General features: G+C 54.8%; 1 protein-coding gene across 3 annotated transcripts in view; it reads right to left on the bottom strand.

The window, feature by feature from the left end:
- Positions 1-13,058, bottom strand: part of LOC140399972 (pyruvate carboxylase, mitochondrial-like) — a 445,397-nt gene extending 432,339 nt beyond the window's left edge. For all 3 annotated transcript variants that reach the window (XM_072489467.1, XM_072489471.1, XM_072489470.1), the window contains exon 1: positions 12,960-13,058. The gene's annotated coding sequence lies outside the window, so the exon portion shown is untranslated. The remainder of the gene's footprint in view (positions 1-12,959) is intronic.
- Between the last annotated feature and the right edge of the window lie 5,937 nt (positions 13,059-18,995).

Below are 18,995 nucleotides of genomic sequence, written 5' to 3'. Positions count from 1 at the left end.
GACTTTGAACGAAGGGTCCGATTGTACGAGCCGGAGCGCCCAGAGGAAACCCACACAGACACGGGGAGGACGTGCAGACTCCACACAGACAGTGACCCAAGCCGGGAATCGAACCTGGGACCCTGGCGCTGTGAGGCTGCGGTGATAACCACTGTGCCACTCCTGATTTGGAGGGGGGGGGGCGAATTCTCTGCCTCTCCAGCCACCAGTTTCTCGGCAGCATGCCGACATTGGAAGCAGGATTCTCCATTCCCACTGCTGGCGAATAGAACTTCCCACTGTAGCCACTCCATGCTGCCGGCAGAACACAGAATCCCGCCGGTGGAGAATTCATCCCAGGATATCACCCAACCCCCGCCACCAATTTCTTCTTTTTTTTTAATGTAAATTTAGGCGACCCAATTCATTTTTTCCAATAAAGGGGCAATTTAGCGTGGCCAATCCACCCACCCTGCACATGGGGCAGCACGGTAGCATTGTGGATAGTACTGTTGCTTCACAGCTCCAGGGTCCCAGGTTCGATTCCGGCTTGGGTCACTGTCTGTGTGGAGTCTGCACATCCTCCCCGTGTGTGCGTGGGTTTCCTCCGGGTGCTCCGGTTTCCTCCCACAGTCCAAAGATGCGCAGATTAGGTGGATTGGCCATGATAAATTGCCCTTAGTGTCCAAGATTGCCCTTAGTGTTGGGTGGAGTTACTGGGTTATGGGGATAGGGTGGAGGTGTGGACCTTGGGTAGGATGCTCTTTCCAAGAGCCGGTGCAGACTCGATGGGCCGAATGGCCTCCTTCTGTACTGTAAATTCTATGATAATCTATGATCTTTAGGTTGTGGAGGCAAACCCCACGCAGGCACGGGGAGAGTGCGCAAACTCCACACGGACAGTGACCAAGAGCCGGGATCGAACCTGGGACCTCGGCGCTGTGAGGCAGCAGTGCTAACCCACTGCGCCACCCGTGCTGCCCCACCACCATTGAAACTTTCCCTCAGCGTGCACAGTCCAAACAATGTTTAGTGAGTGCTCTCTCTTGCTCCCTGAGGTTTATCGCTGCTTTATGATCCCTATCGGGCAAACTGGGGGTTAATCTAAAACGTGTTCAACTTTAACTGCTCCTCTTTGTGCTCGTGGTAATGCAACGAGATTACACGGGACTCTCTCTCTCTCACACACACACACTCGCCCCTCCAAAACACAAATCCTTTTGCATTCGATCCAAGTAGCACACCAGACAACTGGGAGCGGTGCTTTGTGCGTCTACTGCTGTGGTGCTGGGAGCGACGGGAATATGAGAGCTTGGGCTCAGTTTAACCAATGTAATCCATCCTCTGGAAAAGCCTCAAGCATCAGCTTGGCTCCTAGTGCCGCCCTCGCCTCGGATACTAAACCGAGTCTGACAGGCCAACAACGGGCTCGCTTTCGGATGAGGCCGAGTCCAGATGCAAGGCCCGGTGACCCTGGGCAACGTTTCAACCCTTGACCTTTGTCGAGACAGGTTGTCAAGGGATCGGGAAGACAGTGTCCCAAAGGTCCCCGCAGTCAGACACACAAAAGACCTGTCCTGGGAGAGGACGGAGCGGCAGAGTTGTGGGGGTAGAGAGTTAGGGGATGGGATTTAAATTGATTCTCAATGTGGTGGTGGGAGTCTCAATGCAGCTTTACAGGGTCAAACCAGCTGCTGAAGTCACCAACAGGATCGGCACTGCCGAACAACTGACCACCGGACATCGCTGTGGGACGGTGTGAGGTTAGGGAAGAGGTTACATCAATCTGGGTCTGTGCTTCCGGACAGAATCCGGGGCGCGAGCTGTCGCGAAAAGTAGAATCCTGCGCGACTCCATTTCTCCAACTCAGGCAGTGCAGACGGAACACACGGGACAAAGAAAATTCCAGCACAGGAACAGGCCCTTCGGCCCTCCCAGCCTGCGCCGATCCAGATCCTTTATCTAAACCTGTCTTCTACTTCCCTCTGTTCCCCGCCCGTTCATGTATCTGTCTAGATGCATCTTAAATGATGCTATCGTGCCCGCCTCTACCACCTCCGCTGGCAAAGCGTTCCAGGCACCCACCACCCTCTGCGTAAAAAACTTTCCACGCTCATCTCCCTTAAACTTTACCCCTCTCACCTTGAAATCGTGACCCCTTGTGATTGACACCCCCACTCTGGGAAAAAGCTTGTTGCTATCCACCCTGTCCATACCTCTCATGATTTTGTAGACCTCAATCAGGTCCCCCCTCAACCTCCGTCTTTCCAACAAAAACAATCCTAATCTACTCAATCTTTCTTTATAGCTAGCACCCTCCATACCAGGCAACATCCTGGTGAACCTCCTCTGCACCCTCTCGAAAGCATCCACATCCTTCTGGTAATGTGGCGACCAGAACTGCACGCAGTATTCCAAATGTGGCCTAACCAAAGTCCTACACAACTGTAACATGACCTGCCGACTCTTGTACTCAATACCCCGTCCGATGAAGGCAAGCATGCTGTATGGCTTCTTGACCACTCTATCGACCTGCGTTGCCACCTTCAGGGTACAATGGACCTGAACTCCTAGATCTCTCTGTACATCAATTTTCCCCAGGACTCTTCCATTGACCGTATAGTCCGCTCTTGAATTAAATCTTCCAAAATGCATCACCTCGCATTTGCCTGGATTGAACTCCATCTGCCATTTCTCTGCCCAACTCTCCAATCTGTCTATATTTTGCTGTATTCTCTGACAGTCCTCCTCGCTATCTGCAACTCCACCAATCTTAGTATCATCTGCAAACTTGCTAATCAGACCACCTATACCTTCGTCCAGATCATTTATGTATATCACAAACAACAGTGGTCCGAGCACAGATCCCTGTGGAACACCACTCGTCACCTTTCTCCATTTTGAGACACTCCCTTCCACCACTACTCTCTGTCTCCTGTTGCCCAGCCAGTTCTTTATCCATCTAGCTAGTACACCCTGAACCCCATACGACTTCACTTTTTCCATCAACCTGCCATGGGAAACTTTATCAAACGCCTTACTGAAGTCCATGTATATGACATCTACAGCCCTTCCCTCATCAATTAACTTTGTCACTTCCTCAAAGAATTCTATTAGGTTTGTAAGACATGACCTTCCCTGCACAAAACCATGCTGCCTGTCACTGATAAGTCTATTTTCCTCCAAATGTGAATAGATCCTATCCCTCAGTATCTTCTCCAACAGTTTGCCTACCACTGACGTCAAGTTCACAGGTCTATAATTCCCTGGATTATCCCTACTACCCCTCTGAACACAAATGGACAACATTAGCAATTCTCCAGTCCGCCGCGACATCACCCGTGCTCAAGGATGCTGCAAAGATATCTGTTAAGGCCCCAGCTATTTTGTCCCTCGCTTCCCTCAGTAACCTGGGATAGATCCCATCCGGACCTGGGGACTTGTCCACCTTAATGCCTTTTAGAATACCCAAAACTTCCCTCTTCCTTTTGCCGACTTGACCTAGAGTATTTAAACATCCATCCTTAGCCTCAACATCCGTCATGTCCCTCTCCTTGGTGAATACCGATGCAAAGTACTCATTAAGAATCTCACCCATTTCCTCTGACTCCACGCATAAATCCCCTCTTTTGTCTTTGAGTGGGCCAATCCTTTCTCTAGTTACCCTCTTGCTAAGGACTGTGGCCGGTCCTTAACCCTGTTAGCCAAAGATATTTCATGACCCCTTTTAGCCCTCTTTATTGCGCGTTTAAGATTTGTCCTACTTTCCCGATATTCCTCCAAAGCTTCATCAGTTTTAAGTCGCCTAGATCTTATGTATGCTTCCTTTTTCATCTTAGCTAGTCTCACAATTCCACCCGTCATCCATGGTTCCCCAATCTTGCCATTTCTATCCCTCATTTTCACAGGGACATGTCTGTCCTGCACTCTAATCAACCTTTCCTTAAAAGACTCCCATATTTCAAATGTGGATTTACCCTTAAAGAGCCCAATCCACATTCCCTAGCTCCTGCCGAATGTTGTTATACTTGGCCTTTCCCCAATTTAGCACTCTTCCTTTAGGACCACTCTCGTCTTTGTCCATGAGTATTCTAAAACTTACGGAATTGTGATCGCTATTCCCAAAGTAATCACCGACTGAAACTTCAACCACCTGGCCGGGATCATTCCCCAATACCAGGTCCAGTATGGCCCCTTCCCGAGTTGGACTATTTACATACTGCTTAAAACAACTCTCCTGGATGCTCCTTACAAATTCTGCTCCATCCAACCTCCAACACTACACGAGTCCCATTCAATGTTGGGGAAGTTAAAATCTCCCATCACGACCACCCTATTGCTCCTACATTGCCTGTGCTCGAAACCTCCAATGTGCTCCCCTTAATCACAGCTGTGATATCATCTCTGACCAGTAATGCAACTCCTCCACCCCTTTTACCTCCCTCTCTATACCTCCTGAAGCATCTATACCCTGGGATATTTAGTTGCCAGTCATGCCCTTCCCTCAAACAAGTCTCCGTAGGGGCAGCACGGTGGCGCAGTGGGTTAGCCCTGCTGCCTCACAGCGCTGAGGTCCCAGGTTCGATCCCGGCTCTGGGTCACTGTCCGTGTGGAGTTTGCACATTCTCCCCGTGTTTGCGTGGGTTTCGCCCCCACAACCCAAAAATGTGCAGGGTAGGTGGATTGGTCTCGCTAAATTGCCCCTTAATTGGAAAAAAATAATTGGGTACTCTAAATCTATAGAAAAAAAAAACCAAGTCTCCGTAATACCAATAACATCATATTCCCAAGTACTAATCCAAGTCCTAAATTCATCTTCCTTACCTGCTACACTTCTCGCATTAAAACAAATGCACCTCAGACCACCTGTCCCTTTGCGTTTATCATCTCTTCCCTGTCTACTCTTCCCCTTAGTCACATTGAGTTTATTATTTACTACCATACTGGCTACAGTTGCTGCCTCTTTACTGACCTCTAACTTCCTAATCTGGTTTCCATCCCCCTGCCACATTACTTTAAAACCTCCCCAACAATGTTAGCAAAAGCACCCCCTTGGACATTGGTTAGCACCGCCACCCTCACAGTGCCAGGGTCCCAGGTTCGATTCCGGCTTGGGTCACTGTCTGTGCGGAGTCTGCACATCCTCCCCGTGTGTGCGTGGGTTTCCTCCGGGTGCTCCCGTTTCCTCCCACAGTCCAAAGATCATAGAATTTACAGTGTAGAAGGAGGCCATTCGGCCCATCGAGTCTGCACCAGCTCTTGGAAAGAGCACACTACCCAAGGTCAACACCTCCACCCTATCCCCATAACCCAGTAACCCCACCCAACACTAAGGGCAATTTTGGACACTAAGGGCAATTTATCATGGCCAATCCACCTAACCTGCACATCTTTGGACTGTGGGAGGAAACCGGAGCACCCGGAGGAAACCCACGCACACACGGGGAGGATGTGTAGACTCCGCACAGACAGTGACCCAAGCCGGAATCGAACCCGCGACCCTGGAGCTGTGAAGCATTTGTGCTATCCACAATGCTACCGTGCTGCCCTTGATGTGCAGGTTGGGTGGATTGGCCGTGATAAATTGCCCTTCGTGTCCAAACGATGTGCGGGTTAGGTTAGTGGGGTTACAGGGATAAAGTGGGGGAGTGAGTCGAGGGAGGGTGCTCATTCAGAGGGTGAGTGTGGACTCAATGGGCCGAATGGTCTCCTTCTGCACTGTCGGGATTCTTATGAAGACCTTGCGTGTGGAATAGCCTACCCCGGTTGGCTGCAGCAAGTCACAGGGTATAAAACAGATGGTGCCGTAGAGGGTGGGGGGGGGGGGCGATTTGGGGAGAGGGGTGGGCTTCAAGGTTCAGGAAGCATATTCCAGAAACTGGGATCGAGGTGGTCAAAAGCATTGGCCTCCTACAGAGTTGTGAACACAGCCCAGTCCATCACAGGAACCCGTCTTCCAACCACTGACAAGAATCCCGCCGGTGGAGAATTCATCCCAGGATCGCTCAGCCAACCCGGTCACCAGTTTCAGCATTGAAACTTTCCCTCAGCGTGCCCAGTACAAACAATACTCAGTGCTCTCGTTCCCTGAGGTTTATCGCTGCTTTGTCATCCCGTATCGGGCAAACTGGGGGTTAATCCAAAATGTGTTCAACTTTAACTGTTCCTCTTTGTGCTCGCGGTAATGCAACGAGATTACATTGGACTCTCTCTCTCACACACACACTCGCCCCCTCCAAAACACAAATCCTTTTGTATTCAATCCGATTAGCACACCAGACAACTGGGCAGCACGGTAGCATAATGGTTAGCACTGTGGCATCACAGTGCCAGGGTCCCAGGTTCGATTCCCGGCTTGGGTCACTGTCTGTGCGGAGTCTGCACATCCTCCCCGTGTGTGCGTGGGTTTCCTCCGGGTGCTCCGGATTCCTCCCACACTCCACAGGTTAGGTGGATTGGCCGTGCTAAATTGCCCTTAGGTTAGATGAGGTTGCTGGGTTATGGGAATGGGGTGGAGGTGTGGGCTGAAGTAGGGTGCTCTTTCCAAGAGCCAATGTAGACTCAATGGGCTGAATGGCCTCCTTCTGCACCTCCCGCTGCCTGGGGAAAGCGGGCAGCCTAATCAAAAAACTCTCCGACCATAGTGGGCCGGATCCCGAATAACGATGAGTCCGAATACAGGAGGGAGATAGAGAACCTGGTGGAGTGGTGCAGCGACAACAATCTATAAATAGTACTGTACACACCCCTGTCAGCATCAACGGGGCCGAGGTGGAGATGGTTAGCAGGTTCAAATTTCTAGGGGTGCACATCACCAAAAATCTGTCCTGGTCCACCCACGTCGACGCTACCACCAAGAAAGCACAACAGCGCCTATACTTCCTCAGGAAACTAAGGAAATTCGGCATGTCCACATTAACCCTTACCAACTTTTACAGATGCACCATAGAAAGCATCCTATCAGGCTGCATCACAGCCTGGTATGGCAACTGCTCGACCCAAGACCGCAAGAAACTTCAGAGAGTCGTGAACACCGCCCAGTCCATTACACGAACCTGCCTCCCATCCATTGACTCCATCTACACCTCCCGCTGCCTGGGGAAAGCGGGCAGCATAATCAAAGACCCCTCCCACCCGGCTTACTCACTCTTCCAATTTCTTCCATCGGGCAGGAGATACAGAAGGCTGAGAACACGCACGAACAGACTCAAAAACAGCTTCTTCCCCACTGTCACCAGACTCCTAAATGACCCTCTTATGGACTGAACTGATCTCTCCACACATCATCAGCCGATGCCTGTGTCGATGTTCTTTACATTGTGTACTTTATGTCTGCCCTATTATGTATTTTCTTTTCCGAATGCTCTGTCTGAGCTGCTCGCAGAACAATACTTTTCACTGCACCTCGGTACACGTGACAATAAACAAAATCCAATCCAAAGGTAGGGAATGGGGAGATGCGCAAGATTTGGAAGCGCGGAGAGCTCAGGGAGTGTTGTAGCACCAGAGGCAGTTATGAGGACTGGGAGGTGTTGTGACATGAAAGGATTTGGACACGGAGTCTAATTTTAAATTAAAAGTCTTGGCAGAACGGAACTCGACGCAGTGGAGATGGGCGAATGGGACCTGGTGCGGGTCAGAACAGGGCTAAGTACAACTATATGGAGGGTGGAAGAGGGGACGGGGAGGTCAGCAGAGCAATGCAATAGTCATGCCTGGACGTGACAAAGGGATTCAGCAACGACAGAGCGAGGTGGGGCAGAGGTGAGCGATTATTACAGAGGGCGAAACAGTTGGACAGCACGATAACAATCTTTATTCGTGTCACAAGTAGGCTTACATTAACACTGCAATGAAGTTACTGTGAAAATCCCCTCGTCGCCACATTCCGGCGCCTCTTCGGATATACAGAGAATTCAGAATGTCCGATTCACCCAACCAAGTCTTTCGGGACTTGTGGGAGGAAACCGGAGCACCCGGAGGAAACCCACGCAGACACGGGGAGAATGAGCAGACTCCGCACAGACAGTGACCCGAGCCGGGAATCGGACCCGGGACCCTGGTCACTGTGAAGCAACAGTGCTAACCAGTGTGCTACCGTGCCAGAGTCAGAAGCTCAACGCAGGGTCAGCGTGCTGGGTACGGCAACCAACTGTGTGACTGAGCCTGAGACTGTGGCCAGGGAGGGAGTCAGGATCTGTGGTTGGGGAAGAGAGTTTGTGGCGAGGGCTGAAGGCCCTGGTTTTACTTTAATTGGAGGAAATTGAAACTTTTCCAATACTAAACGACAGGCGTGCCCTGGTAACACGAAGGCAGTCAGGAAAGGTGGTGATTTAATTTGGAACTCTTCCTGCCCCTTCGCACACACCCTAACTGAACAGTGAACTGTTACCAGGTCAGATCTTCACTTGAACAGCGGGCAGGACTGTACCAGGACTCCGAGCAATAGCAAATGACATCTGCAGCAGGGGAGATTGAATTAGCAGGACAGACAAGGACGCTACAAACCAGATCCGCAGTCAACACCAGACCACAACTACATCAGCACAAGGCCGAGATTGCAGCAACACTGAGTCTGCACCGAGGCGAGGACTAGACTAAGTCTGCACCAACACCGGAGCTGCACCAGGCAATCAGATCAGGACTGCAGAGGGAGCCGATTTGGATTGCACTGGGAGCAGATCAGGATTGCATTGGGAGCAGATCAGGATTACACAGGGAGCAGATCAGGATTGCATTGGGAGCAGATCAGGATTACACGGGGAGCAGATCAGGATTGCATTGGGAGCAGATCAGGATTACACAGAGAGATCAGGATTGCATTGGGAGCAGATCAGGATTGCATTGGGAGCAGATCAGGATTACACAGGGAGCAGATCAGGATTGCATTGGGAGCAGATCAGGATTACACAGGGAGATCAGGATTACACAGGGAGCAGATCAGGATTACACAAGGAGCGGATCAGGATAGCAGAGGGAGCCCATCAGGATTGCACTGGGAGCTGATCAGGATTGCAGGGGGAGATGATCCGGATTGCACTGGGATCCCGATCAGGATTGCAGAAGGAGCAGATCAGGATTGCACTGGGTGCAGATCAGAATTGCACTGGGAGCAGATCAGGATTGCCGAGAGAGCGGATCAGGATTGCAGGGGGAGCAGATCAGGATTGCAGAAGGAGCAGATCAGGATTGCACTGGGAGCAGGTCAGGATTGCAGAGGGAGCAGATCAGGATTGCAGGGGGAGCAGATCAGGATTGCAGGGGGAGCAGATGAGGATTGCAGGGGCAGCAGATGAGGGTTGCAGGGGGAGCAGATCAGGATTGCAGGGGGAGCAGATGAGGGTTGCAGGGGGAGCAGATCAGGATTGCAGAGGGAGCAGATCAGGATTGCAGGGGGAGCAGATGAGGATTGCAGGGGGAGCAGATCAGGGTTGCAGGGGGAGCAGATCAGGGTTGCAGGGGGAGCAGATCAGGATTGCAGGGGGAGCAGATCAGGATTGCAGGGGGAGCAGATCAGGATTGCAGGGAGAGCAGATCAGGATTGCAGGGGGAGCAGATCAGGATTGCAGAGGGAGCAGATGAGGGTTGCAGAGGGAGCAGATGAGGGTTGCGGGGGAGCAGGTGAGGGTTGCAGGGGGAGCAGATCATGATTGCAGGGGGGGCAGATCAGGGTTGCAGGGGGAGCAGATCAGGATTGCAGGGGGAGCCGATCAGGGTTGCAGGGGGAGCAGATCAGGATTGCAGAGGGAGCAGATCAGGGTTGCAGGCGGAGCAGATCAGCATTGCAGGGAGAGCAGATCAGGATTGCAGGGAGAGCAGGTGAGGGTTGCAGGGGGAGCAGATCAGGGTTGCAGGGGGAGCAGATCAGGGTTGCAGGGGGAGCAGATCAGGATTGCAGGGGGAGCAGATCAGGGTTGCAGGGGGAGCAGATCAGGGTTGCAGGGGGAGCAGATCAGGGTTGCAGGCGGAGCAGATCAGGGTTGCAGGGGGAGCAGATCAGGGTTGCAGGGGGAGCAGATCAGGGTTGCAGGGGGAGCAGATCAGGATTGCAGGGGGAGCAGATCAGGGTTGCAGGGGGGAGCAGATCAGGGTTGCAGGGGGAGCAGATCAGGGTTGCAGGGGGAGCAGATCAGGGTTGCAGGGGGAGCAGCTCCAGGTTGCAAGGGGAGCAGATCAGGGTTGCAGGGGGAGCAGCTCCAGGTTGCAGGGGGAGCAGATCAGGGTTGCAGGGGGAGCAGCTCCAGGTTGCAGGGGGAGCAGATCAGGGTTGCAGGGGGAGCAGATCAGGATTGCAGGGGGGAGCAGATCAGGGTTGCAGGGGGAGCAGATCAGGATTGCAGGGAGAGCAGATCAGGGTTGCAGGGGGGAGCAGATCAGGGTTGCAGGGGGAGCAGATCAGGATTGCAGGGAGAGCAGATCAGGATTGCAGGGGGAGCAGATCAGGATTGCAGCGGGAGCAGATCAGGGTTGCAGGGGGAGCAGATCAGGGTTGCAGGGGGAGCAGCTCCAGGTTGCAGGGGGAGCAGCTCCAGGTTGCAGGGGGAGCAGATCAGGGTTGCAGGAGGAGCAGATCAGGGTTGCAGGGGGAGCAGATCAGGGTTGCAGGGGGAGCAGCTCCAGGTTGCAGGGGGAGCAGATCAGGGTTGCAGGGGAGCAGATCAGGGTTGCAGAGGGAGCAGATCAGGGTTGCAGGGGGAGCAGATCAGGGTTGCAGGCGGAGCAGATCAGGATTGCAGGGGGAGCAGATCAGGGTTGCAGGGGGAGCAGATCAGGGTTGCAGGGGGAGCAGATCAGGATTGCAGGGGGAGCAGATCAGGGTTGCAGGGGGAGCAGATCAGGGTTGCAGGGGAGCAGATCAGGGTTGCAGGGGGAGCAGCTCCAGGTTGCAGGGGGAGCAGATCAGGGTTGCAGGGGAGCAGATCAGGGTTGCAGGGGGAGCAGATCAGGGTTGCAGGCGGAGCAGATCAGGGTTGCAGGGGGGGCAGATCAGGGTTGCAGGCGGAGCAGATCAGGATTGCAGGGGGAGCAGATCAGGGTTGCAGGGGGAGCAGATCAGGGTTGCAGGGGGAGCAGATCAGGATTGCAGGGGGAGCAGATCAGGGTTGCAGGGGGAGCAGATCAGGGTTGCAGGGGAGCAGATCAGGGTTGCAGGGGGAGCAGCTCCAGGTTGCAGGGGGAGCAGCTCCAGGTTGCAGGGGGAGCAGATCAGGGTTGCAGGGGAGCAGATCAGGGTTGCAGGGGGAGCAGATCAGGGTTGCAGGGGAGCAGAATAGGGTTGCAGGGGAGCAGATCAGGGTTGCAGGGGAGCAGATCAGGGTTGCAGGGGAGCAGATCAGGGTTGCAGGGGGAGCAGATCAGGGTTGCAGGCGGAGCAGATCAGGGTTGCAGGGGGAGCAGCTCCAGGTTGCAGGGGGAGCAGATCAGGGTTGCAGGGGAGCAGATCAGGGTTGCAGGGGAGCAGATCAGGGTTGCAGGGGAGCAGATCAGGGTTGCAGGGGAGCAGATCAGGGTTGCAGGGGAGCAGATCAGGGTTGCAGGGGGAGCAGATCAGGGTTGCAGGGGGTGCAGATCAGGGTTGCAGGGGGAGCAGATCAGGATTGCAGGGGGAGCAGATCAGGGTTGCAGGGGGAGCAGATCAGGGTTGCAGGGGGAGCAGATCAGGGTTGCAGGGGGAGCAGATCAGGATTGCAGGGGGAGCAGATCAGGGTTGCAGGGGGAGCAGATCAGGGTTGCAGGGGGAGCAGATCAGGGTTGCAGGGGGAGCAGCTCCAGGTTGCAGGGGGAGCAGATCAGGGTTGCAGGGGGGAGCAGATCAGGGTTGCAGGGGGAGCAGATCAGGGTTGCAGGGGAGCAGATCAGGGTTGCAGGGGGAGCAGATCAGGGTTGCAGGGGAGCAGATCAGGGTTGCAGGGGGAGCAGATCAGGGTTGCAGGGGAGCAGATCAGGATTGCAGGGGGAGCAGCTCCAGGTTGCAGGGGGAGCAGATCAGGGTTGCAGGGGGGAGCAGATCAGGGTTGCAGGGGGAGCAGCTCCAGGTTGCAGGGGGAGCAGATCAGGGTTGCAGGGGGAGCAGATCAGGGTTGCAGGGGGAGCAGCTCCAGGTTGCAGGGGGAGCAGATCAGGGTTGCAGGGGAGCAGATCAGGGTTGCAGAGGGAGCAGATCAGGGTTGCAGGGGGAGCAGATCAGGGTTGCAGGGGAGCAGATCAGGGTTGCAGGGGGAGCAGATCAGGGTTGCAGGGGGAGCAGCTCCAGGTTGCAGGGGGAGCAGATCAGGGTTGCAGGGGGAGCAGCTCCAGGTTGCAGGGGGAGCAGCTCCAGGTTGCAGGGGGAGCAGATCAGGGTTGCAGGGGGAGCAGCTCCAGGTTGCAGGGGGAGCAGCTCCAGGTTGCAGGGGGAGCAGATCAGGGTTGCAGGGGGAGCAGATCAGGGTTGCAGGGGAGCAGATCAGGGTTGCAGAGGGAGCAGATCAGGGTTGCAGGGGGAGCAGATCAGGGTTGCAGGGGAGCAGATCAGGGTTGCAGGGGGAGCAGATCAGGGTTGCAGGGGAGCAGATCAGGGTTGCAGGGGGAGCAGATCAGGGTTGCAGGGGGAGCAGATCAGGGTTGCAGGGGGAGCAGATCAGGGTTGCAGGGGGAGCAGCTCCAGGTTGCAGGGGGAGCAGCTCCAGGTTGCAGGGGGAGCAGATCAGGGTTGCAGGGGGAGCAGATCAGGGTTGCAGGGGGAGCAGCTCCAGGTTGCAGGGGGAGCAGATCAGGGTTGCAGGGGAGCAGATCAGGGTTGCAGGGGGAGCAGATCAGGGTTGCAGGGGGAGCAGCTCCAGGTTGCACCCTGAGCGGGTGAGGTGGCGGCTGGGGCACCTCTACCTGCCGCTCAGGACGCCCCTGCTGCCGGGTAAGTTTGGTGGCGCTTCCCGAGGGGAGTGTCCCGTGTCCCCAGCCCGGCACCGGCGCCGCCAGCCGGCCTCGGCTCTCCAGCTTACCTCAGCCGCCTCTGCTGCCGCCGGAGTCGAGAGCCCGAGCCCAGCCTGTCCTCGTGCGCCTCCTCCCGCCCCCTCGGCACGACCCCATTGGCCGCCCGGGGACCGGAGCAATGCTGCCAATGGCCGAAGCTGCCGTCAATCAGAGGGGAAGGGGCGGGGCTAGGGGGCAGCCTGCTTATTGGTGCAGAGGGCGCCAATAGGCAGAAGTAGGCGGGGCAGGCCGGCTCGAGACGCGTCCTGCGTCCCTGTCCGAGGGAGGAGAGTCGGAGAGCTCAAAGCGATCACCCGGGCAACCGTGGCCGTCCTCCCGCGGCGACGCTCATCATCACAACACTGACGGACCGCCCCCGGCATCCCTCATCATCACAACACTGACCGACGTCCCCCGGCGGCGCTAACCATAATAACACTGACTGACCTCCCCTGGCGACACTCACCATAATAACACTGACTGACCTCCCCTGGCGACACTCACCATAATAACACTGACTGACCTCCCCTGGCGACACTCACCATAATAACACTGACTGACCTCCCCTGGCGACACTCACCATAATAACACTGACTGACCTCCCCTGGCGACACTCACCACAATAACACTGACCGACGTCCCCCGGCGGCGCTAACCATAATAACACTGACTGACCTCCCCCGGCGACACTCACCATAATAACACTGACTGACCTCCCCCGGCGACACTCACCATAATAACACTGACTGACCTCCCCTGGCGACACTCACCATAATAAAACTGACTGACCTCCCCTGGCGACACTCACCATAATAAAACTGACTGACCTCCCCTGGCGACACTCACCATAATAACACTGACTGACCTCCCCTGGCGACACTCACCATAATAACACTGACTGACCTCCCCTGGCGACACTCACGATAATAACACTGACTGACCTCCCCTGGCGACACTCACCATAATAACACCGACTGACCTCCACTGGCAACACTCACCATAATAACACTGACTGACCCCCCCTGGCGACACTCACCAAAATAACACTGACTGACCTCCCCTGGCGACACTCACCACAATAACACTGACTGACCTCCCCTGGCGACACTCACCATAATAACACTGACTGACCCCCCCTGGCGACACTCACCATAATAACACTGACTGACCTCCCCTGGCGACACTCACCATAATAACTGACTGACCTCCCCTGGCGACACTCGTCATAATAACACTGACTGACCTCCCCTGGCGACACTCACAATAATAACACTGACTGACCTCCCCTGGCGACACTCACCATAATAACACTGACTGACCTCCCCTGGCGACACTCACCATAATAACACTGACTGACCTCCCCTGGCGACACTCACCACAATAACACTGACTGACCTCCCCTGGCGACACTCACCATAATAACACTGACTGACCTCCCCTGGCGACACTCACCATAATAACACTGACTGACCTCCCCTGGCGACACTCACCACAATAACACTGACTGACCTCCCCTGGCGACACTCACCATAATAACACTGACTGACCTCCCCTGGCGACACTCACCATAATAACACTGACTGACCTCCCCTGGCGACACTCACCATAATAACACTGACTGACCCCCCCTGGCGACACTCACCATAATAACACTGACTGACCCCCCCTGGCGACACTCACCATAATAACACTGACTGACCTCCCCTGGCAACACTCACCATAATAACACTGACTGACCTCCCCTGGCGACACTCACCACAATAACACTGACTGACCTCCCCTGGCAACACTCACCATAATAACACTGACTGACCTCCCCTGGCAACACTCACCATAATAACACTGACTGACCTCCCCTGGCAACACTCACCACAATAACACTGACTGACCTCCCCTGGCGACACTCACCATAATAACACTGACTGACCCCCCCTGGCGACACTCACCATAATAACACTGACTGACCTCCCCTGGCAACACTCACCACAATAACACTGACTGACCTCCCCTGGCGACACTCACCATAATAACACTGACTGACCCCCCCTGGCGACACTCACCATAATAACACTGACTGACCTCCCCTGGCGACACTCACCATAATAACACTGACTGACCACCCCTGGCGACACTCACCATAATAACACCGACTGACCTCCACTGGCAACACTCACCATAATAACACTGACTGACCCCCCCTGGCGACACTCACCATAATAACACTGACTGACCTCCCCTGGCAACACTCACCACAATAACACTGACTGACCTCCCCTGGCGACACTCACCATAATAACACTGACTGACCCCCCCTGGCGACACTCACCATAATAACACTGACTGCCCTCCCCTGGCGACACTCACCATAATAACACTGACTGACCTCCCCTGGCGACACTCGTCATAATAACACTGACTGACCCCCCCTGGCGACACTCACCATAATAACACTGACTGACCCCCCCTGGCGACACTCACCATAATAACACTGACTGACCCCCCCTGGCGACACTCACCATAATAACACTGACTGACCTCCCCTGGCGACACTCACCACAATAACACTGACTGACCTCCCCTGGCGACACTCACCATAATAACACTGACTGACCCCCCCCATGCGACACTCACCATAATAACACTGACTGACCTCCCCTGGCGACACTCACCACAATAACACTGACTGACCTCCCCTGGCGACACTCAACATAATAACTGACTGACCTCCCCTGGCAACGCTCACCATAATAACAATGACTGACGCCCCCTGGCGACACTCACCATAATAACACCGACTGACCTCCCCTGTCGACACTCACCATAATAACACTGACTGACCCCCCCTGGCAACACTCACCATAATAACACTGACGGACCCCCCCTGGCAACACTCACCATAATAACACTGACTGACCTCCCCTGGCGACACTCACCATAATAACTGACTGACCTCCCCTGGCAACGCTCACCATAATAACACTGACTGACCCCCCCTGGCGACACTCACCATAATAACACCGACTGACCTGCCCTGTCGACACTCACCATAATAACACTGACTGACCTCCCCTGGCGACACTCACCATAATAACACTGACTGACCCCCCCTGGCAACACTCACCATAATAACACTGACTGACCCCCCCTGGCAACACTCACCATAATAACACTGACTGACCTCCCCTGGCGACACTCACCATAATAACTGACTGACCTCCCCTGGCAACGCTCACCATAATAACACTGACTGACCCCCCCTGGCGACACTCACCATAATAACACCGACTGACCTCCCCTGTCGACACTCACCATAATAACACTGACTGACCTCCCCTGGCGACACTCACCATAATAACACTGACTGACCTCCCCTGGCGACACTCACCATAATAACACTGACTGACCTCCCCTGGCGACACTCACCATAATAACACTGACTGACCTCCCCTGGCGACACTCACCACAATAACACTGACTGACCTCCCCTGGCGACACTCACCATAATAACACTGACTGACCCTCCCTGGCAACACTCACCACAATAACACTGACTGACCTCCCCTGGCGACACTCGTCATAATAACACTGACTGACCTCCCCTGGCGACACTCACCATAATAACTGACTGACCTCCCCTGGCAACGCTCACCATAATAACACTGACTGACCCCCCCTGGCGACACTCACCATAATTACACTGACTGACCTCCCCTGGCGACACTCACCACAATAACACTGACTGACCTCCCCTGGCGACACTCACCATAATAACTGACTGACCTCCCCTGGCGACACTCACCATAATAACACTGACTGACCTCCCCTGGCAACACTCACCATAATAACACTGACTGACCTCCCCTGGCGACACTCACCATAATAACACTGACTGACCTCCCCTGGCGACACTCACCATAATAACACTGACTGACCTCCCCTGGCAACACTCACCATAATAACACCGACTGACCTCCCCTGGCGACACTCACCATAATAACACTGACTGACCTCCCCTGGCAACACTCACCATAATAACACTGACTGACCTCCCCTGGCGACACTCACCATAATAACACTGACTGACCTCCCCTGGCAACACTCACCATAATAACACCGACTGACCTCCCCTGGCGACACTCACCATAATAACACTGACTGACCTCCCCTGGCGACACTCACCATAATAACACTGACTGACCTCCCCTGGCGACACTCACCATAATAACACTGACTGACCTCCCCTGGCGACACTCACCATAATAACACTGACTGACCTCCCCTGGCGACACTCACCATAATAACACTGACTGACCTCCCCTGGCGACACTCACCATAATAACACTGACTGACCCCCCCTGGCGACACTCACCATAATAACACTGACTGACCTCCCCTGGCGACACTCACCATAATAACACTGACTGACCCCCCCTGGCGACACTCACCATAATAACACTGACTGATCTCCCCTGGCGACACTCACCATAATAACACTGACTGACCTCCCCTGGCGACACTCACCATAATAACACTGACTGACCTCCCCTGGCGACACTCACCATAATAACACTGACTGACCTCCCCTGGCGACACTCACCATAATAACACTGACTGATCCCCCCTGGCGACACTCACCATAATAACACTGACTGACCTCCCCTGGCGACACTCACCATAATGACACTGACTGACCTCCCCTGGCGACACACACCACAATAACACTGACTGACCCCCCCTGGCGACACTCACCATAATAACACTGACTGACCCAGAGGGAACACTGCCCCAGCAGCTATACTGTCCCAGAGGGCACACTGTCCGAGAGGGCACACTGCCCCAGAGGGAACACTGCCCCAGAAGCTATACTGCCCCAGAGGGAACACTGCCCCAGAAGCTATACTGTCCCAGAGGGCACACTGTCCCAGAGGCCACATTGTCCCAGAAGCCATACTGTCCCAGAGGGCACACTGTCCCAGAGGGCACACTGTCCCAGAGGGCTCACTGTCCAAGAGGCCACACTGTCCCAGAAGCTATACTGTCCCAGAGGGCACACTGTCCGAGAGGGCACACTGCCCCAGAGGGAACACTGCCCCAGAAGCTATACTGTCCCAGAGGACACACTGTTCCAGAGGGCACACTGCCCCAGAGGCCACATTGCCCCAGAAGCCATACTGTCCCAGAGGGCACACTGCCCCAGAGGGCACACTGCCCCAGAAGCCAAACTGTCCCAGAGGGCACACTGTTCCAGAGGGCACACTGTCCCAGAGGCCACACTGCCCCAGAAGCCATACTGTCCCAGAGGGCACACTGTCCCAGAGGGCACACTGCCCCAGACGCCACACTGTCCCTGAGGCCACACTGTTCCAGAGGGCACACTGTCCCAGAGGGCACACTGCCCCAGAGGGCACATTGTCCCAGAAGCTATACTGTCCCAGAGGGCACACTGTCCCAGCGGGCATATTGTCCCAGAGGGCACACTGTCCCAGAGGGCACACTGTCCCAGAAGCCATACTGTCCCAGAGGGCACACTGTCCCAGAGGGCACACTGTCCCAGAGGCCACACTGTCCCAGAAGCCATACTGTCCCAGAGGGCATACTGTCCCAGAGGGCACACTGTCCCAGAGGCCACACTGTCCCAGAGGCCACACTGTCCCAGAAGCCATACTTTCCATGAGGGCACACTGTCCCAGAGGGCACACTGTCCCAGAAGCCATACGGTCCCAGAGGGCACACTGTCCCAGAGGGCACACTGTCCAAGAGTACACACTGCCCCAGAGGACACACTGCCCCAGAGGACACACTGTCCCAGAGTACACACTGCCCCAGAGGACACACTGCCCCAGAGGACACATTGTCCCAGAGTACACACTGCCCTAGAGGACACACTGTCCCAGAGGGCACACTGTCCCAGAGGGCGCACATTTCCAGGATCATCAACAAACATGCAGTCAGTTAACCTGTGGCACATTCACTGTCTGGGCCAATCGGTAGGCTTCAGTCCAATCTCAATCTGCAGATTAGTAAATGTCTCCTGCATGATCCGTGAGTTCATCATCTTCACTGAC

The sequence above is a fragment of the Scyliorhinus torazame genome, chromosome 24 (assembly GCF_047496885.1).
Source record: "Scyliorhinus torazame isolate Kashiwa2021f chromosome 24, sScyTor2.1, whole genome shotgun sequence".
NCBI classification, from domain to species: domain Eukaryota; kingdom Metazoa; phylum Chordata; class Chondrichthyes; order Carcharhiniformes; family Scyliorhinidae; genus Scyliorhinus; species Scyliorhinus torazame.
The sequence above is the reverse complement of the archived record's forward strand: the minus strand, read 5'-3'. Positions and strand labels throughout refer to the sequence as shown.